This window comes from Theobroma cacao, chromosome 9 (genome assembly GCF_000208745.1).
Source record: "Theobroma cacao cultivar B97-61/B2 chromosome 9, Criollo_cocoa_genome_V2, whole genome shotgun sequence".
NCBI classification, from domain to species: domain Eukaryota; kingdom Viridiplantae; phylum Streptophyta; class Magnoliopsida; order Malvales; family Malvaceae; genus Theobroma; species Theobroma cacao.
Window position 1 is genome coordinate 16972950 of NC_030858.1, and position 15938 is coordinate 16988887.

A 15938-nucleotide genomic window follows, 5' to 3' on the forward strand; every position below is an offset into this window, starting at 1 on the left:
TCATCAAATTCTGCTAATTCCTTTTCTTTCAAAGCAATGCCATAGTAAAATTCCTTAACCAGACTTGGACTATATGACCTATTCTTAAAGGTGTTGTAACCTTTAAATTTAAGTTCATCAAAGTACTCAGATAGACTGGTCAGGATTTCTACATTTTCCTTAAAACTTTTCCAGTGAATGAACTTTTCGCAGGAGATTGGTGCATTTTCTATATTCTTGGATCGATACTCATACAGCTTATTTTAAAATTTTGAATAAGAAGAGGAACTGATACCTTTCTAGAGTGAAGGTCTATATCTTTCTTCTTGTGCATTTTTTGCTTGTTTTCCCTCAACTTCTCGGCTATTTCCTTCACTGAGGCAGGCACAATTTTCTGTTTCTTCTTTTGACTTTTTATTCCAGTTTCTTCTTCAATTGGCCTTTTTCCTTTCTTCTTCTCTGATACTTCTTTACTTTGAGAAGTTCTGGCCATTTTGGTTTTGGAAATTTTTTAAAGTCTGAGTCGATTTTAGAGGCAACTAGGAAGATTTAGCTTTTTGTTTTCAAAACAGCGGGTTACAGAGGAGAAAGAAGAAGAGGTTGGTAGTAGTTATTGCTCATAAAACTTCTTATCTTCCTTTAAGAACCGCCCTACTTGTATCCCTTTATATTTTCAAATATCCCTCTAAAATTTTGATTATTGACCTTTGGCAACTCTGCTCTTTTCCTCTTTACACCCGATAAATCAAATTTTTACCACAATTTACTCCTTTTTCATTAAACTCATTGAGTCTTATTATTTAAAGATGTCAGGCCACTCTTAGTTGACTAAGAATTCCTTAGTCGACTGAATGCATTCTGTTTTCAATGTGAGAGTCAAAGATTTTCTTATAATTCCTTCATATTAACCATCCCCAAATTTCTTCTAATCTCACAAAATCTATCTTCACTCAGTGGTTTGGTAAAAATGTTTGCTAATTGGTGTAGAGTATTCACAAAGTCTATTTTAATGTCATTTTTCACTACACGATCTCTAATGAAATGGTGTCTAATTTCAATGTACTTAGTCCTAGAATGTTGCACAGGATTTTTTGATATATTGATTACACTTGTGTTATCATAGTATATTGGTACATTATGCATAATTATTCCATAGTTTTTTAATTGCTGCTTGATCCAAAGGATTTGTGCACAGAAACTACCTAATGAAACATATTCAGCCTCTACTGTAGATAGTGCTACTGAGTTTTGCTTCTTGCTGGACCAAGACACAAGCATCCTTCCTAAAAATTGGCATGTTCCACTAGTGCTTTTCCTATCAGTTCTGCTGCCAGCAAAGTCAGCATCTGAATATCCAACTAAGTTAAGAGTTGAGTTTCTAGAGTACCATATTCCAAGTTCTTGAGTGTCTATGAGGTATTTAAAAATTCTCTTAACAGCTGTTAAGTGTGATTCCTTAGGCTATGACTGAAATCTAGCACATAAGCACACACAAAACTAAATTTCTAGTCTACTTGCTGTTAAGTAAAGAAGAGAGCCGATCATACCTTTATTAAGCTTTTGATCTACATCTTTACCTTTTTCATCTAAATCAAGTTTGGTGGATGGACTCATTGGTGTGGAAGTTGATTTCAATTTCAACACATCAAATTTCTTGAGCATATCATGAGTATATCTTTCTTGATTGATGAAAATCCCTTCCTTACTTTGCTTAATTTGAAGACTAAGGAAGTACTTCAACTCTTCCATCATGCTCATATCAAATTCACCCTGCATTTCCTTTGCAAAGATCTTGCATAAAGCTTCATTAGTTGCACCAAATATAATATCATCCACATATATTTGTACAACAATTAAATCATTTAGATATCTCTTAATGAACAATGTAATATCAATGTTGCCTCTATCATATCCATTTTCAATTAGAAATTTTGAAAGCCTCTCATACCAAGCTCTAAGAGCTTATTTCAATCCATACAATACTTTATGAAGTTTAAAAACATGATCAAACTTTTCAAAATCTTCAAAACTAGGTGGTTGTTCTACAAAAACTTCTTCTTGAATTAGTCCATTTAAGAATGCACATTTTACATCCATTTGGTACAACTTAAAATTCATGAAGCATGCAAAATCTAGCAACAACCTTATGGCCTCAATCCTAGCTACAAGCGCAAAGGTTTCATCATAATCTATTCCTTCTTCTTGATTGTATCCTTTTGCTACCAGCCTAGCTTTGTTTCTAACTACATTTCCTTGCTCATCTACTTTATTTCTAAATACCCATTTGGTACCAACAATAGGATGATTTGAAGGTCTAGGCACCAATGACCATACTTGATTCCTAGTGAATTGATCAAGTTCTTCTTGCATGGCCATTATCCAACTTTCCTCCTTTTCAGCTTCTTCAAAGTTTTTAGGTTCAATTTGAGATATAAAGGTTGAAAACTCACAAGTTTCTCTAGTTGCTTTCTTAGTTCTAACTCCTTGTGAAATGTCACCTATTATTTGGTCTTGTGGGTGATCTCTTACAAATCTCCAACTCCTTGGTAGATCATCATGCTGATTTTTTGCTTTTTGTAGATTTTCTAGAATTGAAGTTTCATTTTCTCTTCTAGATGAGCTTTTCTCATTATTTTTATTGTTCTCTAAGCTCATTTCCTCCATTTGTTTTTCTGGAATTTCTATATCATCATTATCATCATGAACTTCTTTTTGTAAAGTGTTTGACTCATCAAAAACTACATGGACTGACTCTTCAACGATTAGAGTCTTTTTGTTAAAAACTCTATAGGCCTTTGAGTTTAATGCATATCCTAAAAATATTGCTTCATCACTCTTTGCATCAAACTTCCCTAGGGGTTGTTTTCTATTGTTCAATACAAAGCATATATAGCCAAAACTCCTAAGGTGAGAAATATTTGGTTTCCTACTTTTGTAAAGTTCATATAGAGTCTTTGAAATCAAGGGTCTTATTGAGACTCTATTAAGAATATAGGTTACTGTATTTACTGCCTCAGCCCAAAGATATTTAGGTAGGTTGTTCTCACATAACATGATCCTAGCCATTTCTTTTAATGTTTTGTTTTTCTTCTCTACAACTCCATTTTGCTGGGGTGTTCTAGGTGTAGAAAAATTGTGATCCAACCACTTTTCATTGCAAAGTTTTTCAAACTCATCATTCTCAAATTCTCCTCCATGGTCACTCCTTATGCTAACTATGGCTAGTCTTTTTTCATTTTCTACTTTCTTACAATAACTTAAGAATGCTTGTAGAGCATCATTCTTATGAGCAAGGAAGTATACCCAAGTATATCTAGAATAGTCATCAACTATTACAAAGCCATAAGATTTACCTCCTAAGCTAGTTGTGCTTATTGGACCAAATAGATCAATGTGCAACAATTCAAGAGGTCTTGATGTTGACACTATTTTCTTAGTCTTAACGGATGTTCTAACTTGTTTTCCTAGTTGGCAAGAATCACATATCCTATCTTTTCAAATTTCAGTTCTAGCAGTCCAGCAACGAGATTTTTCTTTATTAATTTAGACATTGTATGCATGCTCACATGTTCTAATCTCCTATGCCATAACCAGCTATCATTTTCAGCATTTACAACAAAACAAACTTCAAGAAAAATTACATACATATTCTTCAACCTTTTTCCTACAAATGAGATTTTATTTGTATTTATATCAATCACTTCACATTTAGTTGAATCAAAGTATACTTTAAATCCTTTATCACATAATTGACTAATACTTAGAAGATTATGCTTTAAGCCTTTAACTAGCAACACATGACTAATTTGAGTTTGAGGACTCTTACCAACCATACCTATACCATGGATTTTGCCTTTTGAATCATCTCCAAAGGATACGGTTCCTCTTTTTCTCTTTTTTAACTGAGCAAACAACTCTTCATGTCTTGTCATGTGCCGTGAATAGCCACTATCCAAGTACCAAGGCTGTTTCTTCCCAAGTTGAGCTCTTGAACATGTCTCTTTTAAGTTCAGCTCAACCTCTGTTTCAGCCTCTTGTGCCATTAGACAGATGTTTGCTCTTTCCTCATATTTTTCATCATCAGTTTTAGAGCTTGATGTGTCACTGTCTGACCATGCAGCAACCACCATTGCTTTCTTGGATCTCTTATTTTTGTTAGAGGTTTCATCTTTCAGCAATGGATACTCGGACTTGAAGTGACCAAGCTTCTTGCATTCATAGCAGACCATTTCTTCCTTTTTGTTGGAGTCATTTTTGTTCCTAATTTTCCATGAAGCACTTTGGTCTTTCTTGAAACCTCTTCTAGTTAGCCTTCGATTTCTTCTGCTCATTAGTTTTTTGAATTTTCTTGCAACTAGAGCTAAATCTTCATCATCATCACAAGAAAGCTCTTCCAGCTCTTCTTCAAGAATGCTTGCTTTAAGTGCAATGCTCTTTTTCTTTTCCTTTGCTTCTCTTTTGTCTTCTTCTTTTTCTTCTTCCTTGAGCTCTAGCTCATGAGTGAGAAGAGAACCACATATCTCATCAAGAGTGATGATGTTCAAGTCTTTAGCTTCTCTAATGGCAGTGACTTTTGGTTTCCAAGATTTTGGTAGGCATCTAAGCAGCCTCTTAACTAATTCATGTTCAGGGATAGGCTTTCCTAGTTGACTTAACTTATTTGTAATATTTGTAAACCTATCAAACATGCTGGTGATGTCTTCACTAGGCTCCATTTTGAACATCTCATAACTATGAGTTAAGAGAGCAATTTTAGACTCCTTCACTTGAGAAGTCCTTTCATGGATTATCCTAAGTTTTTCCCACACTTGTCTATAGCTTGAGACTTTGTTGAACTCAGTGAGAGTTAATGCACAATGCAATGTGTTGATGGCTTTAAAATTTATTTGAACTTTCTTAGTTTCAGCCTCAGTCCATTCAGACCTTGGCTTGGGCATCAACTCATTTGTTACCACATTTAATGTTGAGGGAACATAGGGACCATCGGTTATGACATCCCAAATTTTATAATCTATAACTCTAATGTAAATAGACATTCTAGTGCTCTAATAAGGATAATTAAAGTCATCAAACAGAGGTGGTCTGTTTGTTAATTGTCCCTCAGCTACAACTGATTTTTGAAGAGCCATATGGATCCTCCCTAAGGATGTTAAGCCTTAACAATAAGGAACAAGCTCTGATACCAATTGTTGGTCTCGTTAATATGTGCTAGAAAGGGGGTGAATAGCATAATTTGGCTCTTGACAAGATAAAGAACTAATTTCCAAAACAAAGAAAGTAAAAACAGAGTAGACAATGGACAGCAATTTATAGTAGTTCGGTCCAAGACCTACATCCACTACCTTGATTATCCAACCAAGGATTTTCCCAATAATTCACTAAGAATCTGGTGAAATTCACAAGCTTCCACCAAGCTTTTACAATGGCTTTTCACAAGCTCAGCCACAACCTTTACACTAGTTTTTCCCGGGTTAAACTAAAACCCAAGGTGATTTTTCAAGGCTCAACCACAACCTATATAATTCAAGCTTTCCCAAGCTTGAACAACCCCTTAGAGTGACTCCCTCACTCTAAGTATACAAGAAGAAATGGTAAAAGAAAGTACCTATGATCATTGGATGATCTGATTGGTACAAGATTGAGTGCTAATCATAAATGCAAAGAGTAGGCGTTGAGGTGTAGACAAGTGCAGTGAAGCTTTTCTGGTTTTTCAACTTTCTATAACTCAAATCTCATTTAAACCTTCAAAAAACTTCTTTCTCATTGTTGGAAGACCTTTTTATACTTGGAGATGCAACTCTGATGGCAATTGGGCAGTTTATGCCCGTTGGAAACAGTTAAAGATGAGTTCTAGTCGTTAATCTGTCTTGTCGTGCTTTGATTCAAGTTACAGACAGAAAGCTCTTAGTCGACTAACTTGGTTGACTAAGTTGATTCTGTTTCTGATTTGCAGATTCTGGCAAAGGGCACTTAGTCGACTGACTTGGTTGACTAAGTTGGTTTTGTTTCTCAAACTCTTCAGCCCGTCATTTCTCCAATTTGAAATTTGGTCAACCAATGTTCTTCCTTGTTTAACCAACAAACTTCCTCCTTGTTATTCAGTTACATCTTGTTGATTTTATCCCTCTTTTTCTTTCAAAAATACTCTTTAAAGATTTAAGAAATTAATTTCATGTATTAATTTTCTGCACACTTAAGTAAAGGAATTAGACACAAATAAATGAGAATGTTTTATTATCATCAAAAACTAATGGAGCCAACATATAATAATTCATCACTTCAACCAAAAGTACTTGAAAATAAAATAAAAAAATTTGAATTAAGACTAAAGTTGTTTGGTATTAGTATTATTAAAAATTCTAGAAAGCAATTCCTCGACAACGGCGTCGAAACTTGTCAGTTAAATTTTACCTATGCAATTATACGTATCGAAAAGATAGTATAATGGTAAGCAGTGTATTGATCCCAAAGAGAATTGATCTAAAATTTATTAAAGTACTAAAATTATAACAAATTAATCTTATCCAAAAAATCAAAATTAATTAATTAACTAAAATTTAAACTAAAAGAAAAAATCAAAGTAATAATAACTTGAGTAAAATCAAATCAAACAAGCCTAGGATTGCAATATCCCTCACACTTTATCCAAATCTTACCTCTCTTCCTTAACTTATTTCAATGGGTTGAATTGTTAACTTAGAGTTCTCAATTATTTATAAAGGTCTCTGACTTATCGTATAAAAATATTTATTTTAGTCAAAATACTATATCTCTATGTAAATTGAAATTAAAATAAATTCATTAAGTTCATGCTCTAATTTTTTTTTCAAAAAAAAAAGTTCATGCTCTAATTCTGGCTACATATAGCGTATAGGTATATCCCTATCCTATACACAAATCAATTAATATAATCATATGCTATCTTAATTTTAGCCTACACTAAACTCCCTTTCCCAAGTTTATTTAGGTTTCTAAATCAATTTAATTGGTGATCATGCAATTAAAAGCATTAAGAATAAATTAGTATAAACAATTCAAATCCCATTAAAGATAAGCAAAAAAGAGATTAAAAATTTAGATTACATGTGTGTTCAATTGCAATCCTAGAAAAAGAAAATTAGCTACGCATAATTACAAAGACAAATAAAATTATATAAAATTCAACCATTGAGAGTAACAAAAAATATAAAAGCTAAAGAAGAAAACAAAACAAGTATCTGCAGCGTTGCTCTCCAAGTTTCAGCCTCAACTTCTAGCTTGTTGAATCTCTTAGGGTTGTCTCCCTTAATGTATCATAAAAATTTCCTATTTATACTAACAATCTTAACCTAAAATCCCTTAAGTTAACCTACTGATTCTAATTGAGCTTAAAAGTGTAATGAGAGGCCCAAAAATCAAACATCATCTTTCAAAATTTATATTCCTGCTATAGTACACCTTATCATCTTTTGAAGAGATTTTCTCTATCTTCAACATAGAACTAGGAAATATGGTTTCCTTGAAAGTTGTAGCTTTGTATCTCAACTTTCTAATGGTAGAAGAATCGCATCATTTCGACATATGGAGCGTGAGTTATGATCAAAACACTGAAGCATATGCAAGCAGAATTCTAGATCCTTCAAACACCTTACTTTTCAAATTAAACCCAATTCCCTTAATTCCTACAAAAACAGAAAACTAATAAATAATGGCCAATTTAAAGTAAATAAGCATAAAATTAAAATAACTTTATAATAATAAACTAATTATAAAAATAATTAAAAATAACTAAATTATAATTACAAACTAAGGACTTAGCTAATATTTAATAACAAAATTAGACTAAAAAAAATTCTATAAAATAGAATTGTCAGAGAAATGATTCGGTAGAACTTAATATGATGAGTTATGCATTTAGGATATTAGGATGATCCTCGCACCATTACAATTAAAGATGTTTGAATATGAAAGTGTTATGGCTGTATAAGCCTAAACATATTTTGTATGTAAAATATCATGCTATGATAGTATCCCTTCACTGAATATTAGATGACTCACCCCTCTGTTATTCCATGTGCAGATAAGAGAAGCTATGGGATTACGTGGCAAGTGTCGTTGATTTGACAAACACATAATTGGCATCCGGTAAGTCTCTCTCCCAACGTGTCATTCCGCTAAGTTTGTGTAGGCCTTCCATCTTTTCAATTTGGTTAGTTGTAAATATGTCAGGCACAATGTGCCATTGGAATTGTATAACGGTTGTTATGTATGAACCCTATTTGATGGCTAATGTATGGCCTTATGAACATTTGTACAAATTATGAGCCAAGGATGATGTAATATATTTGTATTTTATTATAAATACTTCATTATTAATTGCCTTAGCTATGTGTTATGTGATTGGAATTTTGAGGCTTGCTCGAGTCTCGTAGGCTTTGCCTGCCTGGCTCGTGCATCGGTTACAGACCTCGAGTTTGGGTCGTGACATTATTGCTCATCTTGTTTTTATATGGGAAAATTATCCAATTTTGGGGATAAAAATGAAAGCTTACTTGAGAGCCTTTGACTTGTGGCAGATCATTGAAGTTGGTGGTGATCTTTTTGTTATGAGGTTAGCTAATCCAATCATAGCTCAGCTAAAAAAACACAATGAGGAGGTGGCTAAAAGGTATAAAGCTTTATCATGTATTCACTTTGTAGTATTTGATTCTATCTTTACTTGGATTATGAACTGTGAATCACCTAAAAAAGCATCAAATAAATTAAAAGAGGAATTTCATAGTAGTGATAGAACAAAGCAAATACAAGTTTTAAACCTAATGAGAGAATTTAAGGATTTGAAAATGAGGGATGAAGAGACTGTGAAAGACTACTTAGACAAAGTTTTAAAGGTTGTGAATCATTTAAAGTGACTTGGTGAGGATTTGTCAAAAAAGAAAATCGTGAACAAGTTCTTAATTACCTTACTAGAGAAATTTGAAGCAAAGATCTCCTCTGTGGAAGATTCAAAAGACTTGACATCGATCTAAGTGACGAAGCTAGTAAATGCTTTACAAGTTCAGGAGGAAAGAAGGGCCTTAAGGTAGGATGATCATGTTGATGGTGCTTTAATGGCTAGAAACAATGATAAACGAACCATTGATAGCAACCAAAGACAATCTAGGAATGAAAAAAAAGGACAAACAAAAGAAGAATGGTGATAAAAAAGCAAACAAATCACTAAGGTAATTATCCACCTTGCTTATACTGCAAGAATAAAAACCACACTGAAAACTTTTACTGGTTTAGGCCAAATGTCAAATGTAGAGCCTATAACTAGCAGGGTCATATGGAAAGGTTTGTAAATGATTTGTTCTTAAATGCCATTTGATCTTTGTACTTAAGTTGTACTGTTAATGCTTTATTTTTCTATGCGTTTTCTTCTTATTATCCTTATACTTTATTTTCTGTTTGTTTTTGGTATAACAAAAGGGAGAGAATATTGTGAGTAAATTTGCCAAGCTTAACTTCTGTAAATTCATGGTTGCATTTTTCAAAATGATTTCAAAGTGCTTTCAAACTTAAATATAAATCTTTTTGAAAAGGCACAAATTTAGGGGGAGCTTTACTTGAGAAAAATGTTTTGAAATCTTGAGCATAATTTTGAGGGGAGTTTTCTTGAATGAGCAAACTTAACTCTTAATTTTGTCATATCAAAAAGGGGGAGATTGTTAGCTTTATTCTTGTTTTGAAATGACAAAATTTATTGAACTTAATGAGCTTGGAAATTGAATGACAAATATTTTTAAATATGAAAAAAATCCTCAAAGGTGTTTTGAAGCTGAACTTAAAAGAAAGATATATTGAAATGCTAAGATTGATTGAACATGCTTTGAATGTGAATGATCATGCTCTTAAACTTGAAGAAATGTTTCTTAATTTCTACAAAGACTTTTTGTCTTCAAATTCAAAATGTCAGCCTAAGAATCAAATTCTCAAAAGAAAAGACTTGATTCTTAAATGGGAAGAAAGCAAAATTTATTTCTTGTAAGAAAAATCGATTCTAAAGAAGGAGAAGTCAGTTTTTGAGCAGAGATCAACAATGAAGAATCAATTTTGAGAAAAGAAAAAGTCGATTCTTGGAAAATAGAAGCTTTAGGATTTGTGAAGAATCGACACCTTAAAGACAAAGAAACGATTCTAGAGGGACAAAATGTGGAAGGCAAAAATGCAAAGAAGAAAGAATCGATTCTTACATGGAGAAGATATCGTTTTTTAAAGCACCAAAAGCAAGATTCAGAAACTTGGTGACCAAGAAAGAGATGGTACAATTAAAAAAGATTAAAGTGCCAAAAATCAAGCTCAAATTTAAATTTCGATGACAAACACAGTGAAAAACCAACACGTTAAGGCAGAAGAATCGATTCTCCAAGATTACAAAGGTGTTACATTTAAACACAATTGTAGAAGAACCGACACCTCAAAATAGAAGAATTGATTTTTCAGAGACAGAAAGCTTCAGACTTTATAAAGAATCAACATCTCAAAATAAAAGAATCGATTCTCCAAAGAGAGAAAGTTCCAGACTTTGTGCAAGCTGGCTGAAACGTATGAAAAGTGATTCAAATTTCACTCAAACAGGCAAGAAATCATAGAGGCTATAAATACCTACCTAGAGGACTTAAAGAAATAATTTGAACAAATTTGAATCATCTTTGAAGAAGAAAAGCGAAAAAAAATAAGGTAAAGAGCTGTGAGCAAAAAATCCTATCTTTAAGTAAAAGCATAACCTAAGGATCGCATTTTTATGCTTTAGCTGATAGTTTCTGAGCTTAAACCTTCTTTCATCATCTATAACTCTTGAGAAAGCTATTACCTTTTTTAACCTAAACTTCTTTGTTAACCTTTCTAGAGGTTTTGAGTTAAAGGCTCTTGAGAATCCATTATTGCATTAGTTATACCTCTAAGCAAAGGTATAAAGGTTTTGTCTGATCCTTTAAAAGGCTATATATTGTGTAAAGGTTGTGCTTGAACCTAAAAAGGCAGTGTCTTAGTAGAGCTTATGCTTGATCTTGTAAAAGGCATGTTGTGAAGGTTACGCTTGATCCTGTTAAAAGGCATGTTGTAAAAGTTACATCCGATCTTGTTGAAAAGGCAAGTTGATAGTGGATTTGAACACCTTGTGCTATCAAAAGAGAAAACGTAGGCATTGGAAGGTCGAACCTCTATAAAAATCCTACTGAGTACTCTTTATTTTTCTACTATTTACTTATTCATTCCATACTCTATTTTACTATTCTATTTTCTCATATTTCTGCTTCATCTTCAAAGCTTTTCAAAAAAAGGGAAATTTTTACTTCACAACTAATTCACCGCCCCTTTTTGGTAGTTTTACTTTAAACTTACCTTTCTAACACAAACCTGAGCACCAAATGATCTAAATTATAATCCTCAATTGTTAAGTGACATCTTTCAAATGAAACGCAAGACCATCATCATATTGAGCATGTTTACCTTATATATTCATAATTAGATTGTGGATGTATGAAGATAGTTATGGACTATAGACCCAATGTGATTGTGGATGTTTGGTTAAATTGCTATTTATGGAAATCGTTGAAATAGGGCTTGCACCCCTTATTTTTTCTTTTACTTTTTGATTTTGTAAAATTCTTTTCTCAGTTTACTCCTTTCAAATATAGCTCAAGGTTTCTACATTCAATTGTAATTAGTAATAGGGTTAGATTAGGAAAGGAATTTTGTAAATCTGAAGATGGAGATCTAAGGCACCATGAAAAGCAAAGAAGGATGCAAGCTAAGGTCTATAACGCATAATGTATGCTATCTTTTAGGATTTGACCAACTAGTTTCCTTTGGTAGCTCAAGGAAACTAGAGTGGAAAAATCCATGCCCATCTTAATAGAACAGAACTGCATGTGATAGATTTACTTTATATGATAATTTAAATGCTAAACATGCTATATAAATGATACCTAACAAGAAATACTAAAAATCTCTCATAAAATAAATTTTTATGTATATTGTTAATAAATGTTAGGAATGTTAGCTTAATAATAATGAAAAAATGTCTAAAATGGGGTGAGTTAGACCTCGAAAATTCTTGAAGAAATCTTTATTTTCTAGAAACAAATTGCCAAAGGAATTTAGATGAATAGCTTAAAAGGTAAATGAATTTTAAAAACACTTTCTTCAACTCTTAAAACTAAGGTGTACTTTTTAAGTTGAACAAGTTAAAAGGGACTTTCTCAATTTGCTTTTCACTTTAAACGATAAGCAATTTAAAATCAAGGTTCACTAACTTCCTAAAATAAGATGCACTAGTGTGAGTAAAGAAAAGAAATTTTCTTAAGTTTGCTAAATTTGATTTAAAGTGAAAATCAAGAAGTAAGTAAGTTAAAAGCTATTTTCTAAGATCTTTTCCATAAGAAATGCATAAGCTCAAGAAATAGACAGTGTAAAGAAAGGCACAAGCAATTTTAGAGGTTTGACTTTCTCAAAATACCTACATCCTCTCTCTTAGCAAGCTAAGGGGTTTGAATCCATTATGAAAGTACTTTTTCAAAGCTCAAGTATAACCTTCACAATGCCTTTTCAAATGATCAAGTAGAACCTCTACAATGCCTTTCAAGGAGCAAGCACAACCTCTACAATGCCTTTTCAAACAACAAACACAACCTTTATAATCTTACAATTTGATTAGCAAGAATACCTCTATGAGGTGGATTTTGAGTAAGTACAAGGAAGGAAGAATGAGTAGGTATAAGAATGTGTACAAGGATTGGAGTGAAAGCACAAAGGAATTTTAAGCTCAAATGTGGCTACTTGTTCTTGCTTGGTTTTTCTCTCTTTTTCTCTATTTTCTTTGTAAGGTTTTGTTCTTAAGTGTTTGATCTTTTTCTCTTTTCTTCCACACACTTGAACGCTCCCAAATAGTCCTTTTTATAGTTTGAGGAGTCTTGGAGCTGTAGGAGGTGATTCAAAGAAAAGACTAGCTGTTTTCATTTGGAAATTTGTATTTAACGAATATCTAAAATCGAGTTTAAGATTATGAGAGTTGATCCTCTAGAGCTTTAGAGCTTTTCTTTCTTCGAATTTATGCTTGTAAGATCGAGTTTTTAAAGGAAAAGTCAATCTTTTTCACAAGACTTGTGAAATTTCATCTTTCCTTGCTCTAGGATCGAGTTTGGCAATATGTAAGTCAATTCTCTAAGCTTTCGAGGCCTCTTTGTCTTCTTTTTTTCCTAATAGGATCGAGTTTTGCTTGATCAAAATCAATCCTCCAAGCTTCCTTCACTTTTTCTTGCTTTCTGCCTTAGGAATGAGTTTCAAGGTGCAAATTCGATCCTGAAACAAAGACTTTTCTTCTTTCTTTCTTCATTTGTGCATGTAGGATCGAGTTTTAAAGATATAAAGTCGATATGAGATCAATAACATTGTCACATAAGCTTTCAGTTGATCTTTTACATGCTTTCTCAACTTTGAATCAAGCTTAGTGTTGTGAAGATTGATTCTAGAATATCTTACGATAAACTCCTCACTTTGTAAACCTATCTTGGAAATCAAACACTTTAACATATAAAGTGAATATTAGGGAGGTCATGAAACTTATTCAAGCAAGTTTGACGCTCATACAACTAAATCAATCAAGTTTATAGACAATTCAAAAGCAAGTGTATGAAAGTTCAATAGTTTCAAAATTACTCAAGAATCACTCAAATAAATTTAAAGATTATTGAAGAAATTTTGATTATTTTTGTCATTTCAAAATTATAATTATTTTAAAATTAATAATAAAAAACTAAAATCAATAAATTAAAGTTAGTTCATAAAAAATGAATTAAAGTTTAAAACCATATGTAGAATAATTAATGAATTTTAATAAATATTATGTTAATTATAAAAATTTATAAATAAAAAATAATATAAAACTAAAATTTAATATTAAAAAAATACTATGTGTAATCAATTTAGATAATAGATAACCTAAGAGCACCATCGAATCTTATCAGAATCCGATAATACTTTTACTACTCAAGTTCTATTCTATATCCATTAAAGTGTAACTTAATCTTAATCAAATCAGACGATAATATAGATATATTACGACGTGTGATTGTCATCTCTAGCCATAACCTTGTCGAATTTAACTTTGACCATGGCCAACTGAGTCAAGATACTGAAGAGAGAAATTGGGGAGAGAGAGAGAGAGAGAGAAAAAAAAACAGGGGTAGTGTCTAGTATCTCCGGTCAGCATAGATCTGGCTTGCTGATGTTAAAGAAAAAGTCTCAGATGCTTAGATCCACCCATGCTGAGACTATTTTAGATCTTAGATCAACATATTTGTCTGTTGGTGCTTGGATCCAGTTTCTACCTTCGGCCGATTCAACTTATTCAAGGCCATATCTAACTAGCCCAATCATCTCATCCGGGATCCAGCTTGCCCTGGACTAGATTCGGCAACAGCGGTAGCCGAAAGTGTTGACTAGAAAAGAGACAGAAGGAGAGGAAAAAAGCATAATAAAATGAAAAATACGATTTAAGGGTAGAATGGTAATTACTGTTGCCTCTTTAAGAATTATTTAAAGAGCTGCATAAACTGAAAAGTTAAGTAACGAATATTTAATTTTAAAATATTTATAATAATATAGATTATTGGCATAAACAACAAGAAAGTCTGGAAAGCGGGGATTGTTTGCGAAAGACATAGCACCGCATTCGCAAGTGTTTATTTAGTTTAAAATGGCTGCAAGACGCAGGAGCTTACGTTACATGCGAAAAAAGAAAGGCGGTTCCATTCAAACGCAGTACGCTGCGCTGCGCTGCGTAGTGTCCATCCACACGCCTACCTTACCTTAAACTAACACACAGAAGCTTCTGGGAAAACCTTGTGCCTGGGCCGCAAATTTCTATCTTTGACGTCTGCTTCAACTTCTAATAACTTTCACCCACCGATGGAAAGGGTAATGTACGTCACACGCACCGATTAGCCGCGTGAACTTGAACAAATGTTAGATGACTCTTAGTATTTTGATCAGGTGTCACTTAATGAGCCATAATAAGTCATATGCATTCGAATATTTGATTCATTGATTGATGTATGATTTTTTTTTAAAAAAAATAAAATTTAAATTTTTTTTCTTCAAATTTAAAAAAATAAATAAGTCATATAATAAAAATATGACTTTTTAACCTAAAAAGGCAAAAGATCCTAAATTAAACAAGAAAAAATTCTCTCTTCTACCATAAGTTTTGTTTCTTTAATCTATGGGAATGGAACTAAATAGGCCTAACTTTTGTTTGATTAGTTCCAAAATTTTCCCTAAATCTCTCTATATAAGAAACGGTCTAGATGGGGAGTCCCTTTGCTTGGGTGTGGTTTTGTTGATTCCTTATTATATTTGTTGTTATGTGCCCTTGGGATTTAACTTGGGACACCCTGCCCTTTGGTTTCTTTGAATGTAAAAGATTTTTACGGGCACTCTTTGATTGCTTACAGAAGGAAAGATATATTGCACATACTGCAAAAGGAAAAAGATACACGTTGCTTGATAAAGATACATATTGTTTATAGAGAAAGGGATCACACATTTAATATAAAGGATTTAAGGGTATTTTTTCTATTGCTAACCTAAGAGTAAGGAATTCGACACATTGATTGCAAAAGGATTCATTGTACGATTCTCTTTTTAAGTTTGATAACCAATAATGACCTTACATTGTTAGTCTTTATAAAGGTTTCTATGGAACTCACTTTGCCATTTTTCAAGTCTCGTACTCTTTTATCTCTATTTCTTTTTTGTTCTTTTCCCATTTGCTTCACCCGTCCCAATCATTTCTCTATTTCTGATTACGAGTTCCTGCAAAGTAATGATAATATTACGAAGATTTCCTACCTGCAATGTGTTTACCTTAGGGTTATGATATATAGTATTATATAATATATAGTATATATATATATATATATATATTATTATATTAT